The sequence below is a fragment of the Mobula birostris genome, chromosome 6 (genome assembly GCF_030028105.1).
Source record: "Mobula birostris isolate sMobBir1 chromosome 6, sMobBir1.hap1, whole genome shotgun sequence".
Lineage (NCBI taxonomy): Eukaryota > Metazoa > Chordata > Chondrichthyes > Myliobatiformes > Myliobatidae > Mobula > Mobula birostris.
In genome coordinates, this window is record NC_092375.1 from 19,113,442 (window position 1) to 19,134,276 (window position 20,835).

Here is a 20,835-nt window from a genome sequence, read left to right on the forward strand (position 1 = left end):
GTGCTCAACGAAGCTGTATCCCAATCTACATCAGGTATCACTGATAAACAGGAGGCCACACTGGGAGGTCCAGATACAGTAGATGACCCCTACAGATTTGCAGGTGAAGTGTCGTCTCACCTGGAAGGATTGTCTGGGGCCTGAATGATAGTGAGAGATGAGGTGTAGGGGCAGGTGTAACACTTGTTCCACTTGCAAGGATAAGTACCAGGAGGGAGATCAGTGGGAAGGGATGAATGGACAAGGGAGTTATGTAGGAAAGTGAAAAGTGGGAGAAAAGGGAAAGATGTGCTTGGTGGTGGGATTCTGTTGGAGATGGCAGAAGTTATGGAGAATTATTGCTGATCTATCTGAAGGAGTCTTAACAGAGGAAGATGAATATGATCAGACAAGAGGGAAAAAAATCACCTAAGATGTAGAAAACACTAGTTACCTGAAAACAAAATAAAGATGCTGTTTATGTGAAATTGTTAAATTCAGTGTTAAGTCTTAAGCATTGCAATGTGACAAAACTGAAAATGGATTGTTGCTTTAAACAGACTTGTATTAGGATGATTTTATTTTTCTTTGAGGAAGAGTGTTAGAGGCAGATGTAATAGTAGAAAAGGATGAACAGGTTACTGGATTCCCTTGATGATGGCTTTTAATTTGAAAGTCAAAAGTTTGTAATCTGGAATAAAAACAAAATAGTGGAAAAGATCTGCAGGTCAGCCTGCATCTGTGGGAAGAGGAACATTCAATCTTTCAGGTCTGGGACTTTTCATCTGAAATGAGAAAAAGAGAAACATGTTAATGTCATGTGAGAGGTTGGCTTATTTACCAGTCAAAAGCTGCTTCCGCTATATAGGTCATTGATTGGCCCATTCAGAGGATGCGGCAGCTCTTTTCCATTGGTTTCCTTGCATACCACGGCACCGGTTTCCAGTTCTGGGTAGCCATGAGGCACAAGACTGGTATGTGCACAAGACTTGGTCTCTTTTTACTTGTCTCCAAGGCTCCCTTCAGGTTGAATTTGCGACCAGCACTGAAGGACCATTGGGAAAGAGCATTGTAGACATAGACGGGCCTCCATGTTTTTTTAGTTAAGTATTTGTTTGTAGCATGCTTAAATCTGCAACTTTATAACCTGGTGAGAGTTAGTGGGCAAACACGAGGAAATCTGCAGATGCTGGAATTTCAAGCAACACACATAAAAAATGCTGGTGAATGCAGCAGGCCAGGCAGCATCTATAGGAAGAGATACAGTCGACGCTTCGGGCTGAGACCCTTCGTTAGGACTACTTCAGTTAGTCCTGATGAAGGGTCTCGGTCCGGAAGATCGAATGTACCTCTTCCTATAGAACCATAGAACATTACAGCACAGAAATAGGCCTTTTGGCCCTTCTTGGCCGTGCCGAACCATTTTCTGCCTTGTCCCACTGACCTGCACCTGGACCGTATCCTTCTCTACACCTCTCATCCATGTACCTATCCAAGTTTTTCTTAAATGTTAAAAGTGAGCCCGCATTTACCACTTCATCTGGCAGCACATTCCACACTCCCACCACTCCCTGTGTGTAGAAGCCCCCTCTAATGTTCCCTTTAAACTTTTCACCCTTCACCCTTAACCCATGTCCTCTGTTTTTTTCTCCCCCAGCCTCAGTAGAAAAAGCCTGCTTGCATTCACTCTATCTATACCCATCATAATTTTACATACCTCTATCAAATCTCCCCTCATTCTTCTACACTGCAGGGAATAAAGTCCTAACCTATTCAACCTTTCTCTGTAATTCAGTTGTGTCATAAATGCACCTTGTTATTTTAATTTATTTGTAGTAGCATTACTTTATGTGTTGAGTGTGATAGATGCTGCCTGGCCTGCTGCATTCACCAGCATTTTTTATGTGTGTTGCTTGAGAGTTAATGGGTTGCCTGTTAAGTTTAAAGGGTTACTGAATGTTTAGTATTGTAGTTTTGTGTAGTTTAGGATAGCTTAGATGAGCACTTGTTTAGCTAGATGCCTGCTTTAATGTTTCACTGTTCATTTATAAATAAATAGTTAATGTGCTTACTTGCAATCTGTGTCTTCTGTTTCATTCACTGGATCCTTGAATCTGTCTCCACATTACAGTGCGTATAGGCAGCAGAGAAGGCGAGGGAGAGAATGGGTGGAAGGAGAAAGGATTAAATAAAATGGCTGTTTAAAATCAGATTACGCTTCTTGGTCTGTGTAATGTGTTTCTAACGTATAGACCATAGGCTACTCTACACAAAATGAGGAAACGAGAGCAATATACACAAAATGCTGGAGGAGCTCAGCAGGTCAGGCAGCATCTATGGAGAGGAATGAACAGATGCGGGCTGGTGGTGGAGTGGCACCAGCACCGGGCTTCGAGGCCAATGGTCCTGGCTGCGAATCTGGCTGGCTCCCTGCACACTGTCTATTCCTGCTGCGTTGAGTGCTGAGCTAGCAACCTGGCCTTGTAAAAAAACCGACAAATGCTAAGGAAATGGCAAAAAAAAATGCTGCCCGCTGTGTCACAAGGCACAAAAAGGAACAACAATTTTGGGCTGAGACTCTTCATGAGGTTTGGAGAATCATCAAGGATAGCCAAAAATGAAGAATCCTGATACAAACCAAGAGTTCTCTATAATTGGAGAATTCAATATTAAGTTCTGCAGATTCAACATGTCTTAATGAAAGAGATAATCTTCCCTCCCACCAAGAATCAAACAGTGAAACAGCAGTTCACCTGAACTACTTTGGACTTAGTGTCTTCCGTTCAACTCTCACAATATTATGATCTCTACATTGGGAAAACTGAACTCATATTGGGTCGACTGCTTAGCAGAACACTTTGTTTCCACTGGTCTCCCTAAGGAGCTGCGTGGAGAATGTGGAATCCACCAGCGCAGCACACAAAGCAACAGCCCGGCAGCGTGCACACTGGGGAATTTAGATTCAGGTGAAACAAATGGCACCAGTGTTGCTGAATCTGAGCAGGTGGCAACAGAGCTGCAGGAATGACAGGGGAAGAGGACACGTTTGAGGTCTTTAAAGCTATGAGGCCTGAGCACTGAAGAATACTGCTGTTTAAATATTAGCCCAGAACTTACCCCCACAGTAAGGGCTTGAGCACTTGTATTTCCCAACACAGAAAGCCTAAATCTCCTGAAGACGGCTTAAAGCAGGATCTGGACCATCTGGAAAAACGGGCTGAGAAGTGGCAGATGGAATTTAATGGAGGCAAATGTGAGGCATTGCACTTTGGGAGGACAAACCAGGGTTGGACTTACATGGTGAAGAGTAGAACATTGAGGAATGTGTTAGTACAGAGGGATCTGGAAATAAAGATCCATAATTCCTTGAAAATGCTGTTACAGGTAGAAAGGGTCGTGAAGAGAGCTTTCGGCACATTGCCTTTTATAAATGAAAATGTTGAGTACAGGAGTTGGGATGTTATGTTGATGTTCTCTAAGATGTTGGTGAGTAAAGTAATTTGGAGCATTGTATGCAGGGCAATTCACTTATCTACAGGAAAGGTATCAATACCATTGGATGCCATGGCAGAGCAGCGGCTAGCACGACACTATAACAGCTTGGGCATCAGAGATCAGGATTCAGTTCTGGTGTCACGTGTAAGGAGTCTGTATGTCCTCCCCGTGGAATGTATGGGTTCTCTTTGGGTGCTTCAGTATCCTCCCACGGGCCAAAGACGTATCGGTCAGTACGTCATTAGGCTAGGGTTAAATTAGGTGTTGCCAGGTGGCACAGCTCGAAGGGCCTACTCCACACTGTATCTCAATCAATCAAGCAATAAATAAATAAATAAATAAAACCTTATCTCTGGAGCCTTGCTCTTTAGCCTTTGCCTGTACGCAAGTAAAGGTGGGACAGCTAAGTGATCAGATTTCCAGAAATGCAGTCTAGGCATGGAATGGTAGACATTCCTTATCATAGTATAACAGTGTTCAGGTATGTTGGAACCCCTGGTGCTTCAGTTTGCATGCTAATGATAATTGGGCAGAGATTTCTTCAAACAAGCCTTATTGAAGTCCCCAACTATGATTTGAAATGAGCTTTTTTTCATTGTTTGGTGATGGCAGCACTCAATATCTAGAGTGCCTGAATAATATCAACTTTTGGTGGTATGTACAGTAAATTGTGGTCAGCATCATGGAGGAGAAATCTTTTGGTAAGTTGAATGGTTGACATTTAATCATTAAGTGTTCCAGATTGGGGGAACAGAATGTGACAAGTAGCTATGTCCAAGCATCACAAAGAGTTTATCATGAAACACAAATCCCCACCTTTTGCCTTCTCCAAATAAGCAGTGCAGTCCAGCCTGGCTTGGAGTCCTTCCCTCCTCCTTCTCTTCCTGCCTTGGTGATGTACCGTTGTCTGCTTAAAAGTGCCGCACCTACATGCTTGAGAATTAAGTCCATGGAGTCCTTCAAAAGATTTTAAAATCACTAGTTTATTAAAATGGTTCAGAATCACATTGAAGAGCTGTGATCTGCAATGCTACAGAGCTGGAATACAAAAACAATGGCCATCTCCTGGGTTGCAAATTTGTTATATTCTGATGGTGAATCCAAAGATGACCGTGTAATTGTGAGAAGAGAAACTTAGGTTCTATTGCTGCCACTGCAGATATGGTCTTATTGTCTTTAAGAAGACTGGATGTGAGTGAACTTAGTCCATCTCAGCTACAGACCAAAGACAAGTTAATGGAAAGAACTTATGGCTTTAAAAAGGACTGGCTCATGGTTGTGCCAAGGCCAAAACCTGAATGGAAAGACTCAAAGATTAATTTAGTGTAAAGACTTGGGAGGTGACAAAATTTTCTAGGTCTCAATAGGAATTAGGAAGTTAGTAAATGATTGTGAGTTTTCTTGAAGTCCTTAAAGTAGATTGTAAGGATTGAGGAAAGAAAAATGAGGGATAATAATTACAACAAACTTGAAGTGAAGGTCATCGATTCTAAAGGAAAAAGAAATATGATCAAAACCAGCAGAATGAAGGCAGTGAGCTCTAGGAAGGACATGATGATTGCAAAAAAAGTGACAACCGAGTTTCATCGATGACAACTTAAATAGTTTTAAGCTTATTGTTGTCATGGACGTGGCATAAATGCTATGAAAAATTACTGTTTGTTTTTGCAACAGCCCAGTACATTACAAGACGAGGACAAGCATGAGTTGATAAACTTAAATAAATAATATGTGCAAAATAACACTCGTGTATGATTGAGAGGAGGAAAATAGTGAGAATTACATGAATAAAACAAGAATGTCCTAAGTAATATTTCATGGACAATCCAACAAGAGCAAAGTTATAAGGTGAATCCTAAATGCACAGTGAAGTGATTACATTGGTATTGAAGTTAAACAGTGCTTTCCATCTTATTCTAAATGGCCTCATAATAATATCTGTTATTTCTAAATATTTTGAACAATAAGCAGAGTTACAACTATATTGCTGATGTACGTGGGTGCACCAGAAAGTAGCTGATGTTTTCAAGAAGTCTGTGCAATTATTTTTTTTTCCCTTGGCATGTTAATGTATTTACATACCATACTTTAAGAAAAATGTGAAAATGAAAAATATGATTGCAATGTACAAAGCAGCAGGATAAAATATTTATTTTATCAATATTCAGATAGCCACTCAGACTGAAGTATATTGTAGTGTATATTTTATTAAAGTTTTAAAAAAATATAGGATAAATTGTCAAATGCTGATTTCTACAGTACAGCCCTAATGCTGAACTCTGTACTCTGACCTCAACAACCTCTCAAGTGTCCTTTCCAAGGTAAATTGGGTTAAGATTATTTTCCCCATTTTCAACTCTTTCGAAGGCCCCATTTAAAATATAACTGGGATATCTTCCAATCCATTTGTCTCACTCTAAGTCATTGTTCAGTCCCGGCCCTTGAGTTCAAAAGTGGAGACCAATACTCATTGAAGTTCAGAATTTCCTGTCTACCCATTTGATTTTGTCTTTTCTTTTTTCCTTTTTGACTGAGGTATTTACTGAAGTATTTAAATAATGAAAGGGTTCAGCAGGATAAATATTTGCCAACTGTGGTGGAAAAATTAGGAGAGTAAATGTGAGGCAGTTCATTCAATAAGAAATTAAACAGTGATTTCTTTACACAACTGCTGTGAACATGGAGATATTGAATCACCTTTGAGGGACAGATGGATTTTTGCAAGAGAGAGACATGAAAAGATGAGATGAAATAGAATAAGAAGGAAATTTGTGCATGGAAATAAACACCTGTTGTATCACAGTCTGTTTCTGCATTCTGAATTCCATCTAATTTTCTAAATAACTATCAGATCAATACACACCAAATGCTGGAAGAACTCAGCAGGTCTGGCAGCATCAAGGAAATGAACCAACGGTCGATGTTTCAGGTCGAGACCCTTCTTCAGGACTGGGGAGGAAGGAGGAAGATGCCAGCGAAGAGAAGATTTAATCTTCTTTAGGGTGGGCATACATCAAAGAGACTTCACAGTGGAGCAGCAAATCTTTAACACAAGAGATTCTGCAGATGCTTTAATTCCTGAGCACCACACAACAAATGTTGGAGGAACTCAGCAGATCAGGCAGCATCTATGGAAAAGAATAAACAGTCAAAGTTTCAGGCTGAGACCCTTCATGAAGATTGGAAAGGAAGGGGGAAGATGTCAGCGAAGAGAAGATTTAAACTTCTTCAGGATAGGTATGTATCTGATCAATGCTGCTTTTTATTCTCTCATAACCTTTTATCTACTACCACCTACTATCACAAAGTTGCTTTCACTTCCTCCTTAAGCATTTCTCATCTCTTTCATAAGTCATTGATGTTTGCTTCTGTGTAGAGCATTAAGTATACAAGAATTTGATTCTATTTTGACTCATTGAATTGGTTTCAGTTTCTTCCTTTGGGCTTCCCACCATTTAAAAATTCTTACTTGCGATAAGATGTATAGTATTACAGGGATATACTAATTTTCATTAAAAGTTATTTAAAGGCAGGCTATTGATCTGCTTTTCAGAATCCATCATTAATATATAGAAAAGAATACAGTGGAGAATTGTAATGCTTGTATCTGAAACAGACATATTCTGGTTCTTCACATAATGTATCTTAAAGGAATTTAAACAAAAGGACAGCACATTTGTGTTACGTCAAGTTCACACAAAATTTCATGAGAGCAAATTGTGTGAATGATTACAAACCATGGATAAAGCTTATTTATCATTTATTTATTTATTGAGACACTGCGTAGAACAGAGCCTTCCCGCCCTTCGAGCCATGCCACCCAGCAGTCCCCCAATTTAACCCTAGCCTAATCAATTTTTGACATATTTCAGATGCTTTAAGCATACTTGCTCAAGTCTAGTCTACATAAAATAGACTGGGGAAAAAAGGGCAAAAAGCTGGAGGAACTCAGCAGGTCAGGCAGGATCTATGGAAATGAATAAACAGTTGATGTTTTGGGCTAAGTCCCTTCTTCGGGAATCAAAAGCACTGGATTGACTAATCAATGAAGTGACAACAAGTAATGTCAAACAAAGAAAATTAAATAATTGGAGAAAAATATGCTTCAAGTATGCTACAAGCTCAAAAGTGTAACAAAATAATTGCATCTTTACTTACAAATTGTTCTACTATCTGCTGTTTTCAGCATTGATTTTATTTTTAAGCAGAGATTGATGATGCCATTTAGAGGCAACCTGAGATCATTAAATGAGTCACACCATGTAATCTCAGTTTGATTCAAAGCAGTATGCATTTAATGTCATCTGTTTCATCAGTCCTACAATTTCTTACTTGGCTACGGCTAATATTCCATTACACTGTTAAGCTCAGAGGTAGTCTCCAATAACAGGTTGAGCCAAGACCCTTCTTCAGGACTTAATGGAGGGTCTTGGCCTGAACATCAGCTGTTTACTCCTCTTCATAAATGCTGTCTGACTTGCTGAGTTCTTTCAGCATTTTGTGTCTGTTCAAGATTTCTAGCAAAATCTCTTGTGTTTATGGCAGTATTCAATTATTATTTTTCTTAATACAGCAATTTAAAATTTATAACAAAGGTGATTTCAAATTTAAATGTAACAACTCATGTTTAATTTCAGAATCTTATAACTGGAAGCATTGAGAAAGTGATCAAATGTACTTGCAACTTTCATGATCTTGGGATGCTCCAAGTTTAAATAATTTCAAAGTTCAAACTTCAAGGTCAATTCTATTATCAAAGTACATATATGTCACTGTACACACACAACCCTGAGATTTATTTCCTGTGGGCATACTCAGCAAATCTATAGAATAGCAACTAAAAGAAGATCAATGAAAGAACAACTGGAGTGCAGAAACCAACAAACCATGCAAATACACATAAAAATAAATAGCAATAAATAATGAGAACATGAAATAATAAGATTAAAAGTCCTTAAAGTGAGATCATTGTTTATGGGAACATCTTAACGGGTGGGCAAGTGAATGTAGTTATCCTCATTGTTCAGAAGTCTCATAGCTGTGGGGTAATAACTGTTCTTGAACCTGGTAGAGCAAGCACTGATGCTCTTGTACCTGATGGCAGCAGTGAGGAAAGAGCGTGGCCTGAGTGATGAGGATCTCTGACGATGGACGCTTCTTTCCTACAAGCGTATTTCATATAGATGTGATCAATGTTTGGGAGGACTTTAACTGTGATGTACTGGGTCGAATCCACTACCTTTTGCAGGATTTTCCGTTCAAAGGCATTGGTGTTTCCATACCAGGCTGTGATGCTGCCACTCAACACAATCTCCACTGTACATCTATAAAAATCTGTCAAAGTTTTAGATGTCATGCTGAATCTCTGCAGACTTCTGAGGAATTAGAGGTGCTGCTGTGCTTTCTTTGCAATTGCACTTACGTGCTGGGTTCCAGACAGGTCCTCTGAAATAGTAACACCCAGGAATTTAAATTTGTTAACCCCCTCCACCTCTGATCCTCTGATGAGGACAGGCTCATGAACCTTTGATTTCCCTCTCCTGATGTCTACCATCAGTTCCTTGGTCTTGCTGACATTAAGTGAGAGGTTGTCGTTATGACTCCACTCAGTCAGATTTTCAATCTCCCTCCTGTATGCTGATCCATCACCACTTTTGATTCGGTCCACAACAGAAGTGGTTGGTAAGCTGATGGAGAGGATCCAGACAGGCAGGATTTATGAACATTTGGAGAGGCATAATATGATTAGGAATAGTCAGCATGGTTTTGTCAAAGGCAGGTCGTGCCTTACGAGCCTGATTGAATTTTTTGAGGATGTGGTTAAACACATTGATGAAGGTAGAGCAGTAGATGTACTGTATATGGATTTCAGCAAGGCATTTGATAGGGTACTCCATGCAAGGCTTATTGAGAAAGTAAGGAGGCATGGGATCCAAGGGGACATTGCTTTGTGGACCTAGAATTGGCTTGCCCACAGAGGGCAAAGAGTAGTTGTAGATGGGTCATATTCTGCATGGAGGTCGGTGACCAATGGTGTGTCTCAGGGATCTGTTCTAGGACCCCTATTCTTCGTGATTTTTATAAATGACCTAGATGAAGAAGTGGAGGGATGGGTTAGTAGATTTCCTGATGACACAAAGGTTGGAGGTGTTGTGGATAATGTGGAGGGCTGTTAGAGGTTACAGCGGGACATTGATAGGATGCAAAACTGCAGTGAGAAGTGCCAGGTAAGTGTGAGGTGGTTCATTTTGGTAGGTCAAATATGATGACAAAATATAGTATTAATGGTAAGATTCTTGGCAGTGTGGAGGATCAGAGGGATCTTGGGGTCCGAGTCCATAGGACACTCAAAGCTGCTGTGCAGATTGACTCTCTGGTTAAGAAACCATACAGAGCATTGGCCTTCATCAATTGTGGGATTGAGTTTAGCAGCCGAGAGGTAATGTTGCAGCTATATAGGATCCTGGTCAGACCCCACTTGGAGTACTGTGCTCAGTTCTGGTCGCCTCACTACAGGAAGGATGTGGAAACCATAGAAAGGGTGCTGAGGAGACTTATAAGGATGTTGCCTGGATTGGGGAGCATGCCTTATGAGATTAGGTTGAGTGAACTCGGCCTTTTCTCCTTGGAGCGACGGAGGATGAGAGGTGACCTGGTAGAGGTGTATAAGATGATGAGAGGCATTGATCGTGTGAATAGTCAGAGGCTTTTTCCGAGGGCTGAAATGGCTAGCATGAGAGGGCACAGTTTTAAGGTGCTTGAAAGTAGGTGCAGAGGAGATGTCAGGGGTAAATTTTTTATGCAGAGAGTGGTGAGCAAGTGGAATGGGCTGCAGGCGACAGTGGTGGAGGCGGATATGATAGGGTCTTTTAAGAGACTCCCTGATAAGTACACGGAGCTCAGAAAAACAGAGGGCTATGGGTAACCCTCGGTAATTTCTAAGGTAAGGGCAGGTTCAGCACAGGTTTGTGGGCCAAAGGGCCTGCATTGTGCTGTTGGTTTTCTATGTTTCTATGACTACGCTTCGACTTTATCAACAAATTTGAATATGGTATTGGAGCTGTGTTTAGCCAAAAAGTCATAGCTATAAAGTAGGAGGTTAAGCTCACAGCCTTGTGGTGCACTTGTGCAGATGGAGATTGTGGAAGAGATATTGTTGTCAATCCAAACTGACTGGGGTCTACAAGTGTGGAAGTGTAACCTTTGGTTTAATATAGGAATATAATGTGGACAATTCATTGGAATGTTAAAAAAAGAGTAAAGGCATCCGTTAGTCTTGCGAGACCATGGATCTGCACCTGGAAAGTCTTCACTCTCCAGGGCATAGACCTGGACAAGGTTGTATGGAAGACCAGCAGTTGCCCATGCTGCAAGTCTCCCCTCTCCATGACACCAACGTGTCCAAGGGAAGGGCATTAGGACCCATACAGCTTAGCACCAGTATCGTCGCAGAGCAATGTGTGATTAACTGCCTTGCTCAAGGACACAACACGTTCCCTCGGCTGGGGCTCGAGCTCACGACCTTCAGGTCGCTAGTCCAATGCCTTAACCACTTGGAATGTTAGAACCTAATATAATAAGAGGCGTTTAATAAAGTGAAATGCTGAACATAGAATAGTACATGACCTTTGACCTACAATGTTGTGCTGACCTTTAATCCTATTCCAAGATCAATCTGACCCTCCCCTCCCACATTATCCTCCATTTCACTTTCATATCTGTGCCTACCTAAGAGTTTCTTAAAAGTCCCTCATCTGCCTCTACCTTTACCCTGGCAGCAGGTTCCATGTACCGACCACTTCCTGAGTTAAAAAAACTACCTCTGGCATCCAGCATACTTTCCTCCAATCACCTTAAAATGACGCTCTCTTTCTGTCCTGGAGAGAAGTCTCTGGCTGTCCATTCTATCTATGCCTGTTATCATTTTGTCCACCTCTATCAAGTGGCCTCTCATTCCCCTTCACTCCAAAGAGAAAAGCCCTTGCTCACCCAACCTGACCTCATAAGACAAGAGTAAAAACACTTTAATTGGAATTACATTTACATCTATTTGGATCTAAATGCTCCTGAGGTGACTATTTTGAATGGATATCGAATATTTTTGAAATATCGACTGACTATGTTGGTGACACAAAACCAGAAAATGCTGGAAACATTCATTAGGCCAGGCAGCAACTATGAAAAGACAACAGAGTTAATATTTCAAGATTGAAAACCCTTCAGAAACAGAATCAGGTTTAATATCACTGGCATTTGTTGTGAAATTTGTTAACTTAGCAGCAACAGTGCAATGCAATACATGATAGTAGAGAGAAAAAGGAACAGTGTGTGTGTGTGTATGTGTATGTACGTAAGTATATATACATAATAGTTAAAATAAATAACTAGTGCAAAAAATAGGAAATTAAACAAAAATGAGTGAGGTAGTGTTCATGGGTTTGATGGTCATTCAGGAATCAGATGGTAGAGGAGAAGAAGCTCTTCCTGATTTGCTGTGTGTGTGTCTTCAGGCTTCTGTAGCTCCTTCCTGATGGAAGCAATGAGAGGAGGTCCTGGGTGGTGGAGATCCTTAATAATGGACGCCACCTTTCTGGGGCACCGCTCCATGAAAAGACCCGGCTGCTATGGAGGCTAGTGTCCATGATGGAGATGGCTAATTTTACAACTCTCTGCTGTTTACTTTGATCCTGTGCAGTAGCAAACCCCACCCACATACCAAATGGTGATGCAGCCAGTTAGAATGCTCTTCACAGTACATCTGTAGAAAATTGTGAGAATAGACCTGCGAAAGAGGTCGTTAGTACGGCATTAAATTTCAGAGAAATTAGGAGAGGAACAGATAAAACAAAGGGATTAAAAATGCAAACACGAGGAAATCTGCAGATGCTGGAAATTCAAGCAACACACACAAAATGCTGGTGGAATGCAGCAGGCCAGGCAGTATCAATAGGAAGAAGCACGGTCGACGCAAAAGGGATACAAGGCTGGAGAAGGGAGAGAACGGCAATACTCACAACACGCTGGAGGAACTCAGCAGGTCGGGCAGCATCCATGGAAAAGATCAGTTGACGTTTCAGGCCGGAAACCTTCGTCAGGACCTGGCCCGAAACGTCGACCCATCCTTTCCACGGATGCTGCCAGATCTGCTGAGTTCCTCCAGGGTGTTGTGAGTGTTGCTTTGACCCCAGCATCTGCAGATCGTTTTGTGTTTAAAAAGGGAGAGGATCATGGGATGGGAGGCCTAGGGAGAAAGAAAGGGGGAAGGGAGCACCAGAGGAAGATGGAGAGCAGGCAAGGAGTTATTGTGAGAGGGACAGAGAGAGAAAAAAGAGAGAGAGAGAAAAAAAGGGGGGGAAATATAAATAAATAAATAGATAAATAGATAGATAAATAAGGGTTGGGGTAAGAAGGGGAGGAGGGGCATTAACGGAAGTTAGAGAAGTCAATGTTCATGCCATCAGGTTGGAGGCTACCCAGACGAAATATAAGATGTTGTTCCTCCAACCTGAGTATGGCTTCATCTTTACAGTAGAGGAGGCCGTGGATAGACATATCAGAATGGGAATAGGACATGGAATTAAAATGTGTGGCCATTGGGAGATCCTGCTTTCTCTGGCGGACAGAGCGTAGGTGTTCAGCGAAACGGTATCCTAGTCTGCGTCAGGTCTCACCAATATATAAAAGGCTGCACCGGATGCAGTATGTCACCCCAGCCGACTCACAGGTGAAGTGTCGCCTCACCTAGAAGGACTGTCTGGGGCCCTGAATGGTGGTAAGGGAGGAAGTGTAAGGGCATGTGTAGCACTCGTTCCGCTTACAAGGATAAGTGCCGGGAGGGAGATCGGTGGGAAGGGATGGGGGAACAAATGGACAAGGGAGTCACGTAGGGGGCGATCCCTGTGGAAAGCAGAAAGTGGGGGGAGGGAAAGATGTGCTTGGTGGTGAGATCCCGTTGGAGGTGGCGGAAGTCATGGAGGATTTTATGTTGGACCCGGAGGCTGGTTGGGTGGTAGGTGAGGACAAGGGGAACCCTATCCCTAGTGGGGTGTTAGGAGGATGGGGTGAGAGCAGATTTGCGTGAAATGGGAGAGATGCATTTGAGAGCAGAGTTGATGGTGGAGGAAGGGAAGCCCCTTTCTTTAAAAAAGGAAGACATCTCCTTCGTCCTGGAATGAAAAGCCTCATCCTGAGAGCAGATGTGGCAGAGATGGAGGAATTGCGGGAAGGGGATGGCATTTTTGCAGGAGACAGGGTGGGAAGAGGAATAGTCCAGATAGCTGTGAGAGTCAGTCGGCTTATAGTAGACATCAGTAGATAAGCTGTACCCAGAGATAGAGACAAAAAGATCAAGAAAGGGGAGGGAGCTGTCGGATATGGACCAGGTAAATTTGAGGGCAGGGTGAAAGTTGGAGGCAAAGTTAATAAAGTCAACGAGCTCAGCATGCGTGCAGGAAGCAGCGCCAATGCAGTCATCGATGTAGCAAAGGAAAAGTGGGGGACAGATACCAGAATAGGTACGGAACATAGATTGTTCCACAAACCCAACAAAAAGGCAGGCATAGCTATGACCCATATGGGTGCCCATAGCTACACCTTTAGTTTGGAGGAAGTGGGAGGAGCCAAAGGAGAAATTATTAAGAGTAAGGACCAATTCCGCTAGACGGAGCAGAGTGGTGGTAGAGGGGAACTGGTTAGGTCTAGAATCCAAAAAGAAGTGGAGAGCTTTGAGACCTTCCTGGTGGGGGATGGAGGTATATAGGGACTGGACATCCATGATGAAAATAAGACAGTGGGGGCCAGAGAACTTAAAGTCATTAAAAATATCCAGAGCATGAGAAGTGTCACAAACATAGCTGGGAAGGGATTGAACAAGGGGGGACAAAACAGTGGTGAGGTATGCAGAAATGAGTTTGGTGGGGCAGGAGCAAGCTGAGACAATAGGTCTACCTGGACATGCAGGTTTGTGGATCTTGGGTAGGAGGTAGAAACGGGAAGTGCGGGGTGTGGGAACTATGAGGTTGGTGGCAGTGGATGGGAGATCCCCAGAGCTGATAAGGTCGGTGATGGTGTGGGAGACAATGGCCTGGTGCTCCTTAGTGGCGTCATGGTCGACGGGTAAATAAGAGGAGGTATCAGCGAGTTGTTGCTGTACCTCAGCAAGGTAGAGGTCAGTACGCCAGACAACAACAGCGCCCCCCCCCCCCCTTATCGGTGGGTTTGATAGTAAGGTTAGGATTAGTGCGGAGGGAGTGGAGAGCAGAGCGATCGGAGGGAGTGAGGTTGGAATTGGAACAAGGTGTGGTGAAGTCGAGACAGTTGATGTCCCGTCGGCAGTTAGCAATAAAGAGATGCAGAGCAGGCAGAAGACCAGAGCAGGGTGTCCATGAAGAGGAGGAGGGTTGAAGACGGGAGAAGGGGTCATCATGGGGGTGGGAGAATCCTTGCCAAAGAAGTAGGCTCAAAGATGGAGCTGGTGGAAGAAGAGTTCAGCGTCATGGCACACGTGGAACTCGCTGTGGTGTAGGCAAAAGGGGACAAAGGACAGAGCGCTCTGCCTCAGACAGTTGAAGGTCGGAGGGGCTGGTAAAGACCCGGCACGGATGAGAGCTGGGATCGGAGGGGGGAGGGGGAGGGAGGCTGGTAGTGTCAGTGGAGAGGGGAGGGTTGGGGTGAGAGGAAGATGGAGCCTCTGAGGGCACAGAAGCTGATGATGGGATCTGAGGGAGACGGGGTTGTAGAGTGGTGGTGGGTGAAGGGGAGACCGGAGTCACAATAGCAGCATGTGAAGACCCGGCCTGGAGTTCAAGGCTGTCTCTGATAGTGAGATTAGGGTTGCCATGGGGACAATTTGCAGATTGTTTAGTTAATGGGGAAAGTTGAAGAGGAACATAATGGAACAAAAACTAGGAGATGAGGGCAGTTAGACAGTGAGAATGCAAGCAAAGGAGCATCTAACAGCTGCAAAATGCAGGGTGGCTGCGCATAACAAGCAAACAGGACTGCTTTAATGGAGTGATGGATGTTTGGTCAATATCCCAGACAGATGGCTTAGAGCAGAAGTGACCAGTTTTGATAGTTCTGAAGCAACTCTCAGCAAAAGTGAGTTCCTTTAAGTTGAAAGTTTCCAGAGAAAGCTCAGTCCTTAATTCTTATGTACTTTCAAATTAATTTCCATTTCCCTGTTGGGGAAAACTAGCTCCTTTTCTGCATTTTATCTCCCAGCAGTCACATGACTCAGGTGATCTTCCCCTGGATTGGAGAAAGGCAAACCTCACTCCTCTCTTTAAGAAGGGTCCAACCACCAACTCAGCAAATTATTGTCCTATTTCTTTAACAAGCACTTGCTGCAAAACCCTTGGAGCATATGATTGACAGCAATTTGATGAGGTACCTTAGCAGACACAATATTCTTGCTGACAACCAGCATGCTTTTAGGAAGCATGGATCATGCGAGTTTCAGCTTATCCTGACAATAAATGACCTGGCCAAGAATTTTGATAACAATGTCTTCAATGATTTAGTAGTGCTCGACTTCTCCAAAGCATTTGATGTTATTCCCCACCAAAGGTTACTTAGGAAGCTCGACTTCTACGCTGTTTGCTCCAATACTAAAAAATGGATTTCCAGTTTCTTGACAAAACGTCTTCAGTATGTGTGCGTGAATGGAAAAAGTTCTGAATGGCGTCCAGTGTTAAGTGGTACACCCCAGGGTACAGTGCTGGGCCCACATTTGTTTTTACTTTACATTAATGACATCCACGAAAAAGTCACAAGTACCACCAGACTTTTTGCTGATGATTGTTTGATATACCGTCCAATTAAGTCAGCTGATGATGAAGATGCTCGCCAAAAAGAGCTTGATAGTATGGTTGAGTGGTCACAAAAATGGGGCATGCAGTTCAATCCTCCCAAATGTGAAACCATGCATGTCACCAGGAAGAGAAAACCAGGTAAAGCATCATATAAAATCCTGGGTGTCACCCTTGAAGAAACCAAACAGATCAAGTATCTTGGTATCAAAATCCAGAATGATGTACGCTGGAATAGTCAGACGCATCATGCAACAGTGAATGCAACAGGAGTCCTAAAGTTTTTGTGATGCAATTTTCATCATCGTTCAACTTCAGTCAAGGAGAAGTTGTACCTCACCCTTGTTAGGCCACATTTGGAATATGCAGTTGCTGCATGGGACCCATACACAAACAGAAACACTACTTCCATCGAGCGAGTCCAAAGACAGGCAGCCCGATTTGTCACAAATACCTATGAGAGAGAAGCGAGTGTTACTCAACTTTTAAATTCATTAAAGTTGAACTCTCTCCAAGATAGATGTGAAACACACTGCCTGACTTGTTTTCACAAAATGTTAAACGGTCAGCTCGACATAGACTACCAATCCCACATCAAACCCGAACCTATTAGGAGCAGACGAGGGCACTCAATTCAATTTGAAATACTAACTACCAAGTCAGATGTGTACAGCAATTCATTTCCCCCCCACACAATTAAAGCATGGAATAATCTTTATCCTACCATAGTCACACAACCAAACTCAATTTAATTTAAGGCAGCTTTTCTTCTTCAAAAATCTCCTTCTGAAGCCCACCCTCCACCACCTCCAGTTTAAATTCTATGCGGAATATTTTGGAGGATCAAGAACCAAGAAACCAACCCAGAAAACCGGCTTTGAACTTCCCTTACACTCCCTGGCAGGATTTCTTTGTTCACTTTCAGAATCCCACTGCTGTCTGTAGGGAGTTTATGCATTCTCTCTGTGACCATGTGGATTTCCTCTGGGTGCTCCAGTTTCCTACCACAGTCCAAAGATGCTCTAAGTTGGTCAGTTAATTATTCAGTGAAAATTGTCTCACGATTAGGCTAGGGTTAAATTGAGTTTTGCTGGATGGCACAGCTTGAAGGGTCAGAAGGGTCTGTTCCACGTTGTATAAACAAATATATAAATGGATAAAATTCTCGTACCCTCATTCCCACCAGCCTTTACAAAATCAAGAGAAAATCTGCAGATGCTGGAAATTCGAGCAACACACACAAAATGCTTGAGGAACTCAGCAGCATCTATGAAAAAATTACAGATGACATTTCGGCCAAAACCCTTCGGCAGGACTCAGCATGGCATGTAGAACTCGCTGGGAGAAGTAGTCAGTTGAATGCAAGTTCCTGTTAGAATATCCAACAGAATGTGAGTACACAATTTTCACTAGTGTCAAAAGCGTCTTCCTCTCTCTTTCCATTCTGGTAACTTGAAATTCTGTTCCTTATATCCACTCCAACTTCTCTCCCTCTTAACACACACAAAATGCTGAAGGATGAACCTTGGCCCGAAACTCTTTTCCATAGCTGCTGCCTGATTTCCTCCAGCATTTTGTGTGTGTTGCTTGCATTTCCAGCATCTGTAGATTTTCCCTTGTTAGTATTTCAAAACATATGCCAGTGATATTAAACCTGATTCTGATTAATTCTAACTCTGATATATGCCTGTAGTTTTGTGCACTGTTATAGTGACACCCATTGTGAGTTTGAGAAATGCCACTTCATCATCCACTTCAGCACATTACAACTTCCTCGATAAATGATACTGAGTTCTATAACTATAGAAAATTCAACTTCTGGCCATTTCTGCTGAATTGGCTGAATACCTCTCTCTCCTTTGTCACAGTCTAACCTTTTGTGTTCATTTCATCCCTGCATTTTGCACCTTTTTAAATGTCTGTATTCTCACTCTTTAACTATGCTAATGCCATGTCTTTTTCCCCCATTATTTCTCCCTCTAACTGCCACTCATTACTATCAATGACAGAAGGCTTGTGTGAGAGAGATTTTAAAGTGGAAAAGCTGATGCACTGGGGCATTTCTGCTCTCTTTCGAACCTCAGAAGTCTGGATCCAGCAGCTTGAGTAATTGTGTCAAATTAGGGTCATCCTTGTTTGCAGTGGATGACCAGGAATTCTTCTGTGCTTTGTCATGCCCTTCACCCTCCATGAAATGTTGTAGAACCTCCTTCTTGGCCATTTGATCGGATTGTTTATCTCATTCACCCAGTTCGCCAGAGCCGTCTTCACATAAGATTGCCATTCCCCTATCTCATCAGGGTACAAGGCCCACCAGCTACCCTCACCTGGTTTAGTCCACCTGTTGAAGCAGTGTACGTCATCAATTAGATAATCTCTATAAATTACATTTTTAGCGTCCTATCCAATACATTTGCCTTGTTCTATGCATCTATCTCTGCAAATTAAAACTAATTTGCTTTTTCTCAGTTTCAATGTTGATGAAATGGCTTCACATTCCATGGACTCAGCCTGAATGTTTTTGACATATTCTCTGTTTAACTCAGATTTCCCATTTTTGATTATCATTCACACTGGGTGATACGCTTTTTTCCCTTAGAGGAGGGAAGCTTGACCATTGTCTCCGACCATTAGCATAACTGAAATACCACTGTAAAGAACCAAGCACCTTAATCTAGTGTGACATTGCAGCTTGATGTTTAACTGATGCCCCATCTATTCTACTGTATTTCTTTGTTCTACAGTGAATGCCTGTAAAAAATGAAACTCATGCTAGTATACAGCGACATAAAAGTATTTTGATAATAAATTTACTTTGAACTTTGATTTACTCTTTCAGCTAAATATGAAAAATGCTTAGCAATGTGCTCAAAAAAACACGAGATTTATCTCTGGTGTTCTCATCAAGGCATTGTTGAATCAAAGGCAGATTACTGTTGATGCTAGAATTCTGAAACAGTAGAAACTTCTGAAAATCAGCAGATCGAACAGAACCTGTGGGAAGATGATGTTTTAAGTTGTTGACTTTTCATTAATATATGGTAAAATTATCTTTAAGTTCTCTGGAGATGGGCAGATTCGAGGCCGGTGCTACCACCTGATGTGTTGTGGAAGTACAGGAAAGATCAGAAGCAGTGAGCTGGCTGCTGGCTGTGTGCCCAGGTACCCGAGAACTTTAGGCACAGAGCTTGGAAAAAGCATCGCCACAGAATTTTAATACAATAAATCAGTGAGTTGTTTTTGTTATGTCTCCCCTCTCGCTGTGAGATGGGGACACCTCTTTTTTCTTATTAGGGAGAGAGAGCCTGTGGTATGTTGAATACTGGGTGAATGAGTAGTGTTTGGGGTACTGCAAGTCTGTGTCTTTATTGATGCTTTGCTGCACATTTGAGTGCTCAGTGGGGGGTGCCGATGCTTTTTTTACTGGTGGGGGTTCGTTGCTTTGCTGCTGCTTATGCGTGGGAGGAAGGAGTTGGGGGGGCTTTGGGGTTCTAACATTTAACTGTCATTCATTCTTTGGGGCACTCATTTGTTTTTGTGGATGTTTGTGAAGAAAAAGAATTTTAGGATGTATACTGTATACATTTCTCTGACATTAGATGTACCTATTGAAACCTATTGAAGTCATGGACTTGAAGCGTTAACTGTTCCTTTCTCTACATTTGCTGTCCAATCTAAGTGATGCCACTGTTTCTTGTTTTGTTCTGGGTAAACAGGTCATCTGCTCATAATAGTATTACTCTGTGGGAGCTGAGTGACCTTTGGTTGCTACATCAAAAACACTTAATTGATTTGTGACATATATACCCCAAGAGGGTTATAAAAATCATTCCTCCTTCAAATCCTTAAAGGACAGCAAACCAAAAAGTCCTTCCCTTTGCTCTGGGCTTTGCCTGTCTTCCTGAAGAGAGATCGTATTTCCCTTGCTGCTGACTGATCTATCGTGTAATTGTCAGTAATTTTTGTCTTATTGCCTGACTAATATCCTCTGATTTAAAATTAGTTGAAGTTTTTGAGTATTTCTTCAGGGGGTGAACTGTCATTTTAGTTTGGCAATGTAAGTGTTCAATATTAACACTCACCTGCCTTAATTTTCTCTACCCCTCCAAAATACTTTCTTCCACCGTTTAACAAGTTCTCTGGCAAACCTTTCAAAGGTTAACGGTTCACCCTGCACCCAGCTTTAGGCTACCTCCCGCTGCAATAAGGAAACAGCAAATAGCTTACGATCTGCTTATTTCGCAATCTCATCAATGCAAAACTTTTTTTTGCTTGCTTTACAGAGCAGCCAAAATGCATATTTTGGGAGTGTTGGTGGAAGCAGAAGGGGTCATTTAAGAGAGAAAACCACCTTTCGGGTTGCAGCACCAACAATACATTGAAGACAAGTCTACTTGACGCCTAGCAGGAGCACGATGTCTTTTCTCTACCAGCCAGTCCGGGGTAAGTGTCTGAACAACCTACCTTGTTGGCCAAGTGACACTCATCATTGATTTCTCGCCATCCCCCTCAGGGCGCCTTGCCCCGCCCTTTCCCCCGCTTTCATCCAATC

At 42.4% G+C, this 20,835-nt stretch overlaps 1 long non-coding RNA gene across 1 annotated transcript; it reads right to left on the reverse strand.

Annotated features, from left to right (window-relative positions):
• Window positions 1-694: 694 nt before the first annotated feature.
• Window positions 695-20,792, reverse strand: LOC140199729 (uncharacterized). The gene is made up of 4 exons (XR_011886477.1): window positions 20,748-20,792; window positions 4,291-4,431; window positions 2,052-2,093; window positions 695-764 (listed from the first exon to the last, which is right to left on the reverse strand). It is a non-coding gene; the product is annotated as an uncharacterized lncRNA (long non-coding RNA).
• Window positions 20,793-20,835: the final 43 nt, after the last annotated feature.